The sequence below is a fragment of the Anabrus simplex genome, chromosome 3, assembly GCF_040414725.1.
Source record: "Anabrus simplex isolate iqAnaSimp1 chromosome 3, ASM4041472v1, whole genome shotgun sequence".
NCBI lineage: Eukaryota > Metazoa > Arthropoda > Insecta > Orthoptera > Tettigoniidae > Anabrus > Anabrus simplex.
The window spans coordinates 305,095,654-305,108,690 of record NC_090267.1 but is presented as its reverse complement, the minus strand read 5'-3'; the positions used below and the strand labels follow the sequence as shown (position 1 = coordinate 305,108,690).

General features: G+C 39.3%; 1 protein-coding gene across 1 annotated transcript in view; it reads right to left on the bottom strand.

The window, feature by feature from the left end:
* The window catches only part of Mip (Myoinhibiting peptide precursor), a 607,442-nt gene that overhangs the window by 232,896 nt on the left and 361,509 nt on the right, over positions 1-13,037 (bottom strand). The window lies entirely within an intron of this gene.

Sequence of the window (13,037 nt, the reverse complement as noted above, 5' to 3'; positions counted from 1 at the left end):
GTCCTGCATAAGTAATTTTAAATAATGAAATTAACCTTGCCCACATGTATGTAAAGGTCTCGGTAATTACCAATTAATTTCGTTAGCAAATTTCAAAACTATATTCGAAATGCGCAAAATAAATATTAAAGTATGATATGCTTATAATAATGTTGCTGTATCATTTCATTTAAATGCTTTTGTATCATTGTTTGGTACTCTTATGTTTACTCGGTGTATTTTTCGACCTGTAGTGAATCGTATCTTCTATTAGACTTACTTGTTCTTCAATGATAAATTACTTCAAAGTTCGTTCCTTTCTAATTAATCTTTCTTCTAGTGTTCCCATGACATAATCTTTTTAAAGCCCAGTATATTGGATAGTAATTTACTAGAAATCAGAAATTAACTTGGCTCTTTGGTAAGCTATAGGCCATATGTTATGAAAACTGCTTTCGTAAGTTGTTGGATAATACAACTGCAAGCAATAAAATTAAAGTTCTTAATCGAAACATATTAAGAACGTTTATTAAGAACGTTTATGTCACTTATTGTAGATGAAACGCTTTGTAGTTAATAATAGTAGTCTTCAGATGTTCTCCGTTCGACATGCGTCGCTTCAGCACTCATTGTCGCTAGCAGATTCAGTAAGAAACTGATCGAAGGTTTCATTTGCGCCTTCCATTTTTATGTCTCTCATATTGCTAAGATATCACATCAGAGGTTATATGGAGCTGGGACGATGAGACGCCGTAATCTTATAGCTAACAAGGTTAGGTTGCTCACTCAAGGCGACTGCTGGACGCGAGGATCGCTCGACTAAAATGGACTCTAAAACGCGAGATTTCACTGGTTTGCTGTCGTGGGCGTAATGAATGTGATGATTAGGATTAATTATACTTGTCTTGGTGGTAGTGTAGTTTTGAACGTGAAAGTGCAGAGCAATTAAAATGTTATAAATAAATCCAAGTGTAATATACAATTTCGAGTACCTGACGATTTCGGAATTTAAGTAAACTTTAACGGACCATAGCGTATACATCATACTTGAGCTACTCATCCGGAATTATCAATATAGGGAAATACATGTGTTATCATCACAGGTTTTCCAATAATGTCAACAGTTTATGTAGCAAAGTAAACTCGCATCTCTTTTCAAGCACACCCGCAATGGAGGTGAGCTGCATGTACCATTTCAACTACATACCAGCCCTCCTGCCATTATTAAACCTCTGGCAGTAACGGGAATCGAACCTGATCTTCCGACGATGGCAGATAATAACACTAACCGCCACGCTACGGATGCAGACATTTTATGTAGTAAATAATTAATATATTTCTACCTCCTTAAGAAAACATACCGATATAAAGTCCGGCCCTATGTCTAAATGGTTAGCGTGCTGGCCTTTGGTCACAGGGGTCTCGAGTTCGATTCCCGGCGGGGTCGGGAATGTTAACCATAATTGGTTAATTTCGCTGGCACGGGGGCTGGGTGTATGTGTCGTCTTCATCATAATTTCATCCCCATCACGATGCGCGCAGGTCACCTACGGGAGTCAACTATAAAGGCCTGCACCTGGCGAGCCGAACTTGTCGTCGGACACATCCCGGCACTAAATGCCATACGCCATTTCATTTTTCACCGATAAAAAGGCACACTTGGTTGCAGCGTTAAATCAGTAAATAGGGTGGTCGAAAACGACGTTAAACGGGTTTATGAGCGTTAGAGGTTTGGTCATCTTGATATATAATTTGATGTCGCATACCACAGCTGATAAAGCCGCAGAAGTTAGTCAATGAGATCGCTTCGCGGGAGAATTCAAATGGGCTTTGCCAGCCGTTGTTGCTGTATCTGCATCTGGCTTGAGAGACATGCCGAGAAATCAGAATCAAGCATAAATACACCATCGATTTCAGCCGGTGTCACCACAGCGTACTTTCCGCCGCGCGATCCTGTCAGCTTGGAGGTCGGTGTTCAAAGCCTGGAGAAGATGCTTTTCCATTGCTTTCCTCATTGAGTTAGAACGTGCTATAGCGCCACTACTAATGCTTTGAGTAGATAATTTCTCACCACCCAGACACACTAGTCGTGCTCTAGTGCACTCCTCATAGCTCTGCAGCTTCCATACTCTCACAGCCACAAACAAGACTGAGTCTTCAGTGGCTGCTATGGACATTTAGGTATTTGGCATTTGTGGTTGTGATGATAACGGCAGGTCCACTTGCCTACTGCCATTCACAATCAAGTTGGGAATTTTCATTATAATGACAGGACCCATTAGCTACTTCCAGAGAGGTTACCTGTACATTTGATGATTTTTTTATTATAATTACAGGTGCAGGAATACTAAATCCATCAAGAGATAGCCACAGTAGAAAACTTATGGAATGGTAATCATTATCCTCGGAGAAAATATAGTTGGGGGGGACGGGACGTGTAGACTAACAGGTATTACTTTTGTCGTTCTGAACGTCGTAATTAATGGGCTTTGAAAGCAATTGCATAATAATTGTGAGAATGGTATTAGATTTTATGTTGTTGCTCACTTGGTAAAGGCATGTAATTTCCTACGCAAGGTAATACCTTCCAAAGCATAGGAAACCCGTCACACAGTAGGCTGCCATGATTTGTGCTGCACTTTTCTTTTTTTCTTGGGCGACTTAGAGGCTCGTCTCCTGTGAGTACGGCGGGGAAGAAGGCAGGCCGAGGGCAGGTCTTATATTAGACACATGTCGAGAGTTTGCCGCGTTCCCTAGAGACATTTGCTGGAAGGGCGACAGTGTCACCAGAAAGTCATGGGATGTTGGGCTAAATCTCCAGGTGAGAATAATACAGGGATGTAAATTCTCTGCAGCCTTCATCAATCAGCTTTGCCAGATCTAATACTTCAAATTAAGGCATCCAATGATTGAAAAATCCTACTTTAAGGCAAGCTATTGCACATCTTATCCTCCTTCGTAGTGTAGAGGTTAGCACTGTGAACTGCCGTCCTCGGAGGCCCATGCTCGATTCCCGGTACTGCCAGAGATGTAAGAAATCGCAGGAGAACTGGCATGTGGATAAAATCTTTATTGGGAGTGTGCCTGATGAAATCTGCACCACCTCAGTAGACATTAATTTACTATTCTGCATCTTGCAAAACCGTCTTCTAATTTAAAGATAACTAGCAAATGTGCCCGTGTTTCGCTACGGTATTCTACATTGTATACGGATATCGAAGTAAATTACTGTACGTGATGTGAATAAGATTATTTTAAAATTGCATGTATATTCGAGTTAACCGAGAAACAGCATAGGGAGGTCCAATGTACGTTGTTTCCAATGTTAATTGCTAGTTGCGGAGCTGTGATGATAACGGCAGGTATACTTGCCTACTGCCACTTACAATCGAGTTGGGAATTTTCATTATAATAGCAGGCCCAATTTCCTACATCCAGACAGATTACAGTCCCAGAATTTTTATTGTAATGGCATACACCTTCCCTGCAGCCGGTCAAACTTGAGTTGTGCTATTATTATAACGACAGGCCTTTTTTTCCTAATACCAGCCAGCTTACTGTCAGTCACATCGAGTTGATGAGTTTCCATTATAATAGCAGGCCACTATGTCTAACGTCAGTCACATTTCAGATGAGTAAATTTGTTTATAATAGAGGGCACTCTTGCCAAGTACCAAACACAATCGAGTAAAGGAGTTTGGAAAAAGAATGCATGTTCTCATGCCATCTGGGAGTCAAATCGAGAAGGAAATTTTTCATTACAATGGTACACAGGAGTTTGAGAAGGATGCGATTCCTACTGCAAGTCCATGTGGGGAGTACTGATTACAACAGCAGACGCCCTCCTGCTGGCAGTCACTATCGATTTGTGTGGTATTAATTACAATGGTAGACACACCCTTTCTAGATCGCTACAAATCGACTTCAGTGAATATATGTCGACATACTAAAGTATATGCATGTTCATTATATTGCAGACCTTCATTCACAGATTAACAGCTGCTAAATGGTGCGTTATATCGACAAGACGCCCCGCTTAGAGGTCTAAATGGCTTGTCCTATGATATTTTCTCGTATCTCGTCTATTAATGGGTAAGATTGAGTTAGAAACGTTGAATAGGGTGCAATTTAGGTAAGGTTTTCTAACAGTGCATTACTTTCTGATGCTTATGTGACAGCTACAAATATAGAATTTGGCTCACATATGGCAGCTGGACAGGCCAATGTTGGTGTAGAATTTGATGATCCTGTCTTACCTATTAATGATACAAACTACGAGCTATGAGTGTAAAAACCACAACATTTAGGTAAATCGAGAAATAGAGACAAATCTAACGTATAAAAAAGAGAGATACGACAAACAATCATAGGATCACAGTTGTACATCACTCTAAATTGAACAGAGATTGTGCCATCCGTTTTGGGATAGGACTTACCGTTTAGCCACTAAGTACCCCGAAAGGAAGGTCTGCGCCGACATTAAAATTGCCTCCATATTTCGATATATTTCCGGGGTAAAAATGAAAAATGTTAACAACTCGTAATTTTTCCGTCGTTTATAGACTAACAGATATAATTATGCCAAATTTCAATTTTCTACCTCGTCTGGCAGGTTGTTCCGCCATCTTGATGTGGAGGAGGGGGTTAAAAATTAAGATTTTCAGGAAGATTTTTTAGTCCATTAAACCTATAGGTTATTGTTTTGAATAAGTATATCCTACTGCGTTTTTATACTGAGACCCAAATTTGTAACTACCAGTGTGGCCCACTCAGGGAATTTTGAGAATTTTTCATTTTCCTAGGGATCCTGAAGTCATCAGCTTCTCTGGTAACACGTTTTAATTTATCAGATACCTGGAAGTGCCTCTTTAATTCCCGTCTATTTTCATTTTTATGCCTTAATATATAAGTTATATACAGTATGTATAGATCGCTCCCAACCTACTTCAATTTATTAATATATATTATATTTCACCCCCTTCCCGACGGGCTCTAAGAGCATCGTGCCCCCACAGAACTTTTTCCTGATAGTACGCAATATTCGTACGCCCCCACCCCAAAGGGGGTCGAACATGCACTTTAAAAATATCTGGAGTGTCACTATTCATATCGGCAACCCCGATAGCTGTGTTTTCGACATTATTTTCGATTATTTTTATATATCACTCCCCCCTCACCTCCTATTCCAAAATGGGGTGAATTTGGACTTTCGAAAATCCGGAGTGTTACTTTTCATCTGAGCGACTCCGAAAACTATGGACGACTCGACACTGTTTTCGAATATTTTTATATCTCACTCCCACTCGTCCCTCCCACCACCACCAAAAGGGGACTGAACTTGGGCTTTAAAGAAATCTGGAGTGTTTCTATTCATTTCAGTGGCCCCGAAAACTCTCCATTCGACAGTCTTTTTGATTATTTGTATATCTCACTCCCCCCTCGCCCTCCACCAAAAAGAGGGCCGAACATGGACTTTGAAAAATTCCAAAGTGTAACTATACATCTCACCGACCCCGAAAACTGGGGGTTGGACAAATTTTCGAATATTTTTATACCTAACACCCCATCACCCTCCACCCCTACGGGTCTAGGGTTGACTTACCTCCACAGTGCTCGTCTACGGATAGTAAATTATAATTGTACCAAGTTTGGCTGAAATTGTTCCAGTGGTTTAGGAGGAAATGTATCATTTACACACTTACATCCATTTTTGTATATAGTAAGATGAAACTGGTCTTATACAGTTTTGCAGTGCATTCGTAATCATTATAAAACTCAAGAGAAGAATTACTTCAAGCACACTGATCGTTCAAGGTGTATTTGCAATTACGGGATATTATAGTAAAGAATTTAAAAACCGTACAACCTTATCACCCCATGTTACTTTGATTTATCAACGATAATCCCCTAAAATATGAATATACTATCGTTTATACTAATTAATATGGAAAAAAATCACTTCGCCGAACAATAGGTCTATGTACCCTATTTATTATAGGCCGTAACATAGCACTCTACAAGAGAGTCCTTAGGGATGATGAATTCTTCGTTTAAATTCATGCGTCGAATACTAGGAGCATGCTAGCAATTTCATGCATCGCAAGACTAGAATTACCTGCTTATTCATTTAATTTGTTAAACTGTTACTTTTTTCAGAGGCACATTTCCGTCGTCAGTGGTTTTTCTATTTGTTGCTACATTCCTGAATTTCCTCTTAATGTACACTCCATGGGAGGGGGGGGGGGCGGACTATGTTTTCCAGGTGATTTATAAGTGGCTTTCTGTGGAAAGGTTGGCGTGTTCGACACAGACTCAGTGATATGGTATTTGAAAGTGCTCAAAAACATACAAGTAAATTTACTAGCAATTCGGCGTCTTCGAAAGCAGTGTCAGAGGGATGTAAAAGCACGAAAGTAATAATAAATCTGCCCTACAACGTTTGATCAAATTGCTCACTTACCACATAAACTGTGGTGAAAAAAATATTTCTAACAATTGCTCACAGAAAATATGAGATAAACCTGTGACTACCTGGAAAGTGACGACAGCTGCAGAATGAGGGAGATGATTACTTATACGGTAGAATGCATAGAAGACAATCAAAGCAGCAGTTAGCTCATAGTTTTACGTGACTCTTGATGTCGTGATTAGAGCCATAGAACCTCCAGTGTTACGTGGAATCCGAAGCAGAGGCACGTGATATTTCATTTCAAAAATCCCCCTTGCAACGGCCACGATTCAACCTGCGACCGTCTTGGTGAAAAGCCAGTGATGAGGTAACTCGGCTAACACATCTCAGAATAAATTACAAAGATTGAAAATTACGCCAGACAGATTTCCATCCTTGAATGGTTTCAAAATTGGAACTATGTTTATATATCGTCACCGCAATTTTGTTTTGAGTCCAGATTCGAGTACCGAGAATGATTGGACGTTGAGCGTACCATAGCAGCAGGATTTTGATTCAAAATTAACTTTCATACTGGCTTGAATATAAATATACCTTTAACTTATGCTAAGTTACAACCGTATATCATGTTCTTTACTTTCAATAACGGGTGTTAATTTCAACTCGGAGGGTAGTGTGAGCTCATAGCTCGATAAAGCCCGCCATTGCAATTAAGTGGACCTCTGTAAGGTGTTTGAAGCATTATTGCAGATATCGAGCTAGTAATCTAGTGTATTTGAGTTATAATGTCATCTTTCTTCGCAATTTTCGCACCAAGAAAATGTTGGGACTGTACCTGTATTAAGGCTACGGCCCCTAACTTGCCAATCCTAGCCCTTTCCTACCCTTGAGTTGCCAAGAACCTTCGATGTGTTAGTGCGACTTTAAACCACTACCACTCTTCCCACCACATTAACATATTTTCGTTACAGAATTTCAGAATTGTGGGTACCAGCAAAAGACAAACCCCAAACCCCACGGCACTACAGCCTTTGAAGGGCCTTGGCCTACCAAGTGACCGCTGCTCAGCCCGAAGGCCTGCAGATTGCGAGGTGTCATGTGGTCAGCACGACGAATCCTCTCGGCCGTTATTCTTGGTTTTCTAGACCGGGACCCCTATCTCACCGTCAGATAGCTCCTCAATTCTAATCACGTAGGCTGAGTAGACCTCGAACCAGCCCTCAGGTCCAGGTAAAAATTCCTGACCTGGCCGGGAATCGAACTCGGGGCCTCCGGGTAAGAGGCAGGCATGCTACCTCTACACCACAGGGCCGACCCCAGCAAAAGAAGCGTATATAATTGATGAATAATGTTTAAAACAATTATTTTGTCTGTTTTTTATTATTCCTTACGACGAAGCACAATAATATTTCTGGCTATAAATAAAGGAGATATATTTTTATACGACTTAAATATTCAGGTATAGGCTGATGTATGACTGCAGTATTTTGCACAGAATTCGTCACCAGATGACTTCGATTTTAAAGCTTAACTACACTTTGCTTAATGATATTTCTTCTTCTACTACTACTACTACTACTACTACTGCTGCTGCTGCTTTCCCCACACTTGTGAGGTCGTGGGTGCGAAATTTGTAGCAAATGTGAATTAGGCCCCCTTTCATAAGGAGGGGTGTAATCACTATTGAGTGTTTCTGAGGTGATTGGTGGTATAGTATGTTATCTGAATATGAAGAGGAAAGTGTTGGGACAAACACAAAAATCCAGTCCCTGAGTCAGAAGAGTTAATCAGACGTGATGGAAGCTCTGACCCGTCCGGGAATCGAACCCGTAACCCTATGAACCTAAGGCTTCATACTGCCAAGGAATCGGACTAATTATGTATATCCCGTGCAATTTTTACTGCCCCTACCACGCTTATAACCTTATACGTCCTGACAGTGCCATTGTAGGGTGACTACCAATGAAGATCTCTGTAAATTTCACCCTTAATCTGAAGTGTCAGACTAATCTATTATACTAAGGATCACTGTTAAAGCCGGTGCAAAGTCGTGATTATCATTGTAGCAGTAGCAGCAGTTCTATTACCTCACGAATCACCTTCGATGCTGACAAGGTGGCTTACCGTGAATCTTGAGTTTTTAATTGCTTTTCTAATCTCTATTTCGTTTGATTACCTTAATGAACTTTAAGAAGAACGATATCACTTCGTTGGTGACAAATATAATTTTTAACTATGCAGACAGTGCATTTGTAAAGGGAGGTATTTCTAAACACTAATTAATTTAGAAATTCATTTCTCTAGTTTCGCATTCACAACGTGCCTCTGTTAACGTACGAAGAGCATAAAATTGTTTGCACAACGCTTGTTACAGTAACTAAACTTACATATTTCAGAAAGTTATGGTTGGAACAAAGGGAAAACCTTAGCAAATATTGATTTAAAAAATGAGATATATTTTGCAGTCACATCACTAGCAATAAATAACAATACATTGTGTGAATATTTCGTCTTAATACTCGTTCTTATGTTCAGAAGGAAAATATATCAATCATGTTCATTTACTTTTATAGATAAAAGATACCGAGCTCGATAGCTGCAGTCGCTTAAGTGCGGTCAGTATCCAGTATTCGGGAGATAGTAGGTTCGAACCCCACTGTCGGCAGCCCTGAAAATGGTTTTCCGTGGTTTCCCATTTTCACACCAGGCAACTGCTGGGGCTGTAGCTTAATTAAGGCCAAAGCCGATTCCTTCCCCACTCCTAGCGCTTTCCTGTCCCATCGTCGCCGTAAGATCTATCTGTGTCGGTGCGACGTAAAACAACTAGCAAAAAAAAAAGATAAAAGATACATTTTTACACACAATTTACGGTACTGGAGTCTGGATTAAAAGAATGGAATTGCGGAGACAATTCATAAACATAATTTTAAAAACATTTAAGGATGGTAATCTGTCTGACATAGTTTTCAATCTCTGTCATTGTATACTGACGCATATTAGCCGAGTGACCTCATCACTGGCTTCACACTAAGACGGTCGCGGGGCGAATCATTGTCAATGCAGGGGGTATTTATGATATGAAATATCACATGCCTGTATTTGGGATCTCACGTGAAAATGGGGGTTCTCTGGCTATAATCACGACATCAACTGTCACGAAAAACTATAGGCTTAGCGCAGTCAGAATGCTGACCAGTCACCCGAAATGCCGGTTTGCTTGTGATATATAATAAAATTTCCTTCTGATATCTGTGATGTGTTAGTTGGTAAATAATTATTATACGGTGAATCTTTATACAGCCTTAAAGCAATACAGCTCCAGAGAACGAAATTAATTTAAGAGTAATTACCTTAAACAGAAAAAACTTCACTAAGAGGAATAATGTTCTCCCCTTCCATTTAACATAGTATTTGATGGGCAAGTTAGGACTAGTCTTTGCATAACAAAGCAGTCTCCACCTCTGTTGAATTCTGAGCAGCTGGAAACTTTGTGAAAAGATGTAGAGCATGCAAAGAATTTACATACTAAATGGGGCCTGGAAACATATTTGTGTCGTTAAATAACACGTTCATCATTCCTGTGGGACGAGTAAGGAGGAAATCACTCGTTAACATTGTCACATATTCAACTTCCGGATGTTATCACTGGCCCATGAGACTGAACTTCTTCCAACTCAACATCGAGCACTTTGCATAATTCTAGGCTCCACTGACATCTAAATTCCTGCGTAGGATAGGAAAAGAACAAGCTGAGGACTGAACACACTTACTAATCTCAGCACTATTTAAGGATGAAGCAGCTAAAGGGGTAGTCATGAACTCGAAAGTTAGACCATTCTACTGAATGCTTATATTATACTTCAAAATAAATAATCCGATCAACGAAGACAGCCAACAAAAATAGGATATTTTGTTTTAGTTCATCAAGGCACACAGGTTAAGTTATACTTTATGTCGTAAAATTAATGGTGTATTATGTACTGCTAACTATTTTGAAGGTTTTCGTGGATGCCGAGGTGCGGGAAACTTTCTCCTGTAAGATATATACTTGCAAGTGCCACATTAATGAGACGCAGCTAAACTCGCCAACTGAGGCTCATAAAGCCAGCGCTTTACCATCGCAACTATTCAGTCCAAATTACACAAGGGACTGAGAAGGGCCCATAACGTACTACATGTCCAGAACAAACACTCCCAAAAAATATCTACCATATTTATGCAATACATTCGTATGATATCTCATAATAAGCGCAGCATTTCTGAGATCAGAAATAATGTTAACAGCATTCGTGTGTGAATCCAGCAGATTGTAGAAGAATCTGATTAAAAATTAGATGTTGGCTTTTCAGGCGTTTGCTCTATTAATCAGCGTTTCGTCTTAGGTCTGACACTAGACTCGTCAGAGTGGGACGCTGGGGTGTATGCAGGTGAACTTATCAGAAGCCTATTTATGAGGCACAGTATGATAACTGCATACGGGAGATAAAACTCCGCAATGGAATTAATGCCCGCCTAGCAATTTCAAATGAAAATTCTAAGTTCCCATGGAGGGAATTAGATATTTTTCCACCAATAGGGCATATCAAAAATCTGATCAAAAATTAGATGTTGGCTTTTCAGGCGTTTGCTCTATTAACCAGCGTTTTGTCTTAGGTCTGACACTAGACTCGTCAGAGTGGGATGTGTCATAGCAAACGCCTGTAAAGCCAACATCTAATTTTTGATCAGACTTTTGATATGCTCTATTGGTGAAAAAATATCTAATTCCCTCCATGGGAACTTAGAATTTCCGATTGTAGAAGAAGACCAGATTGAGTAAGTAAGTAATTTAGTAACCATTAAACATTTGCAACTCACAAAAATAGTGTAGTATACACCTTTGCTTCTATCAGTCTTTCAGTCGAGTGATCTGAATATAGGCCTCAGTGCGATAGAAACGGTTTATCGAACCAATCCTAAAATTTCACGCGACAATGCAGACGTTAGCATGTATTTAACTCTCAACTAGTGAGTTGTAGTCTGATAGACCAGAAGAATATATCCAAGTTGAAATGCATGTCCAACTGTAGTTGATATCCACAAATTTATTGTGTGAACCCTCCGAACTTGTGTGTCCTTTCATCGCTCAGTATTGCTTTACTTATTAACAAAGGTAACTTATCATGTAAAATGTTCGATTGGTATCTTAGACCAAATTTCATTGTTTGTGCGTCATATATATTACGATTGCTGTTTATTTAAAACTTAAACCATGCAGTAAATAAATTTAACTACCAGTGCACATCCCGCGGCCAAATCAACTCGAAAATCAAGACGCCTTCCACTGTTCCAACTACAAATTTACTCGGATTTTTATATCGGTACCAAGTTCGATATGACTATGCACTTCGGTTGTTCAACGCCAAGTATGTGCCTAGTGAAGACGTCAGATGATTCAATGCATCACTGTACTATAATTGTACGAGAATTCTGTTCCTTGTATTTTGCTTCAACAACTGTCTTCTGCATTCCAGCATGTTTGCGTACAGATCTAAATAAAGCAGGATGAAAAATTATATTTTAGATGTTTCAAGGAATGATGATAGTTTTGGAATGAGTTCGAAATGATACAATCTTTGAAAATTTACCACATAAAGGGACGAGAGACCAGAGACAACTCTTGTTAATGTTATACTTTAATTATTGTCAACGCATCCATAAACACCTCAAACGTGAAGAAATCTTGAGGTCAGTCGTTTGCCTTGATTGGTGTCAGTACGAATAACCCATCGGCGGTCTTTGTTACACCTCAAAATATATGTCGCAAAAATACGACCTCAAAAGTCGAGGATTAAGTCTGTGAATGTGTGACTATCCAAAGGCAGAAGTGAAGTGCGTGTCCCAAGTGGTAGATGTTGAAGTATCCTTGAATGAATATGAAGGAAGTAAACTGTGTTAATGAGTTTGCCAACAAACGTCGAAGAATTGACTGATCTTATCATTCCGTTATTTGAGAAGATATTAAATTACATCCAGCGGTAATTCAAATTCAGTTTGTGTTAACAGTCACTAATTTTGTCATGTCTATCTGAATGAATCCAGTGCGACGTAAAAGCATTTGAGGATATAATCTAGCATTACACGAGCTTCCCCTCACAGCTTTAATTTCCGGTAACCCTTCATGTACGTCGTAACTGATGAACAGGAAATTCTACCTAATTCACGGCAAGGAAATTTCAATTTCGCAATCAAATATTTTCAAGTTTTTCACAAGGTATTACACACACATTCCTTCTAAGTTAAAATAACGATATCCAATAAGTAGCAAAGTATACTATGCCTTAAATTAAGATTACAGTATATTGCTGTAAAAAAAAACCGAACACATTTATGTATTCTTAACCAGAAAATTAATCTTGTTGGGAAGTATGAATGTGGAACGGTAGTAGTAAAATTATATCTAAAAATACTCACTTCAAACATTTCACCCATCAATATTCCACCTACAGTATGAATAAGTTAATACATACTAACACTCCTGTTCCAAATGACTGACTGTAGGATTCCAGAACAGCTTATGTTTGAGGTAATGGCTTATACATATTTTACAAGGTACTGTAATTTACTCGATAATACAAGGGAACAGAAACAAAGATTTGTCACTGAGAAT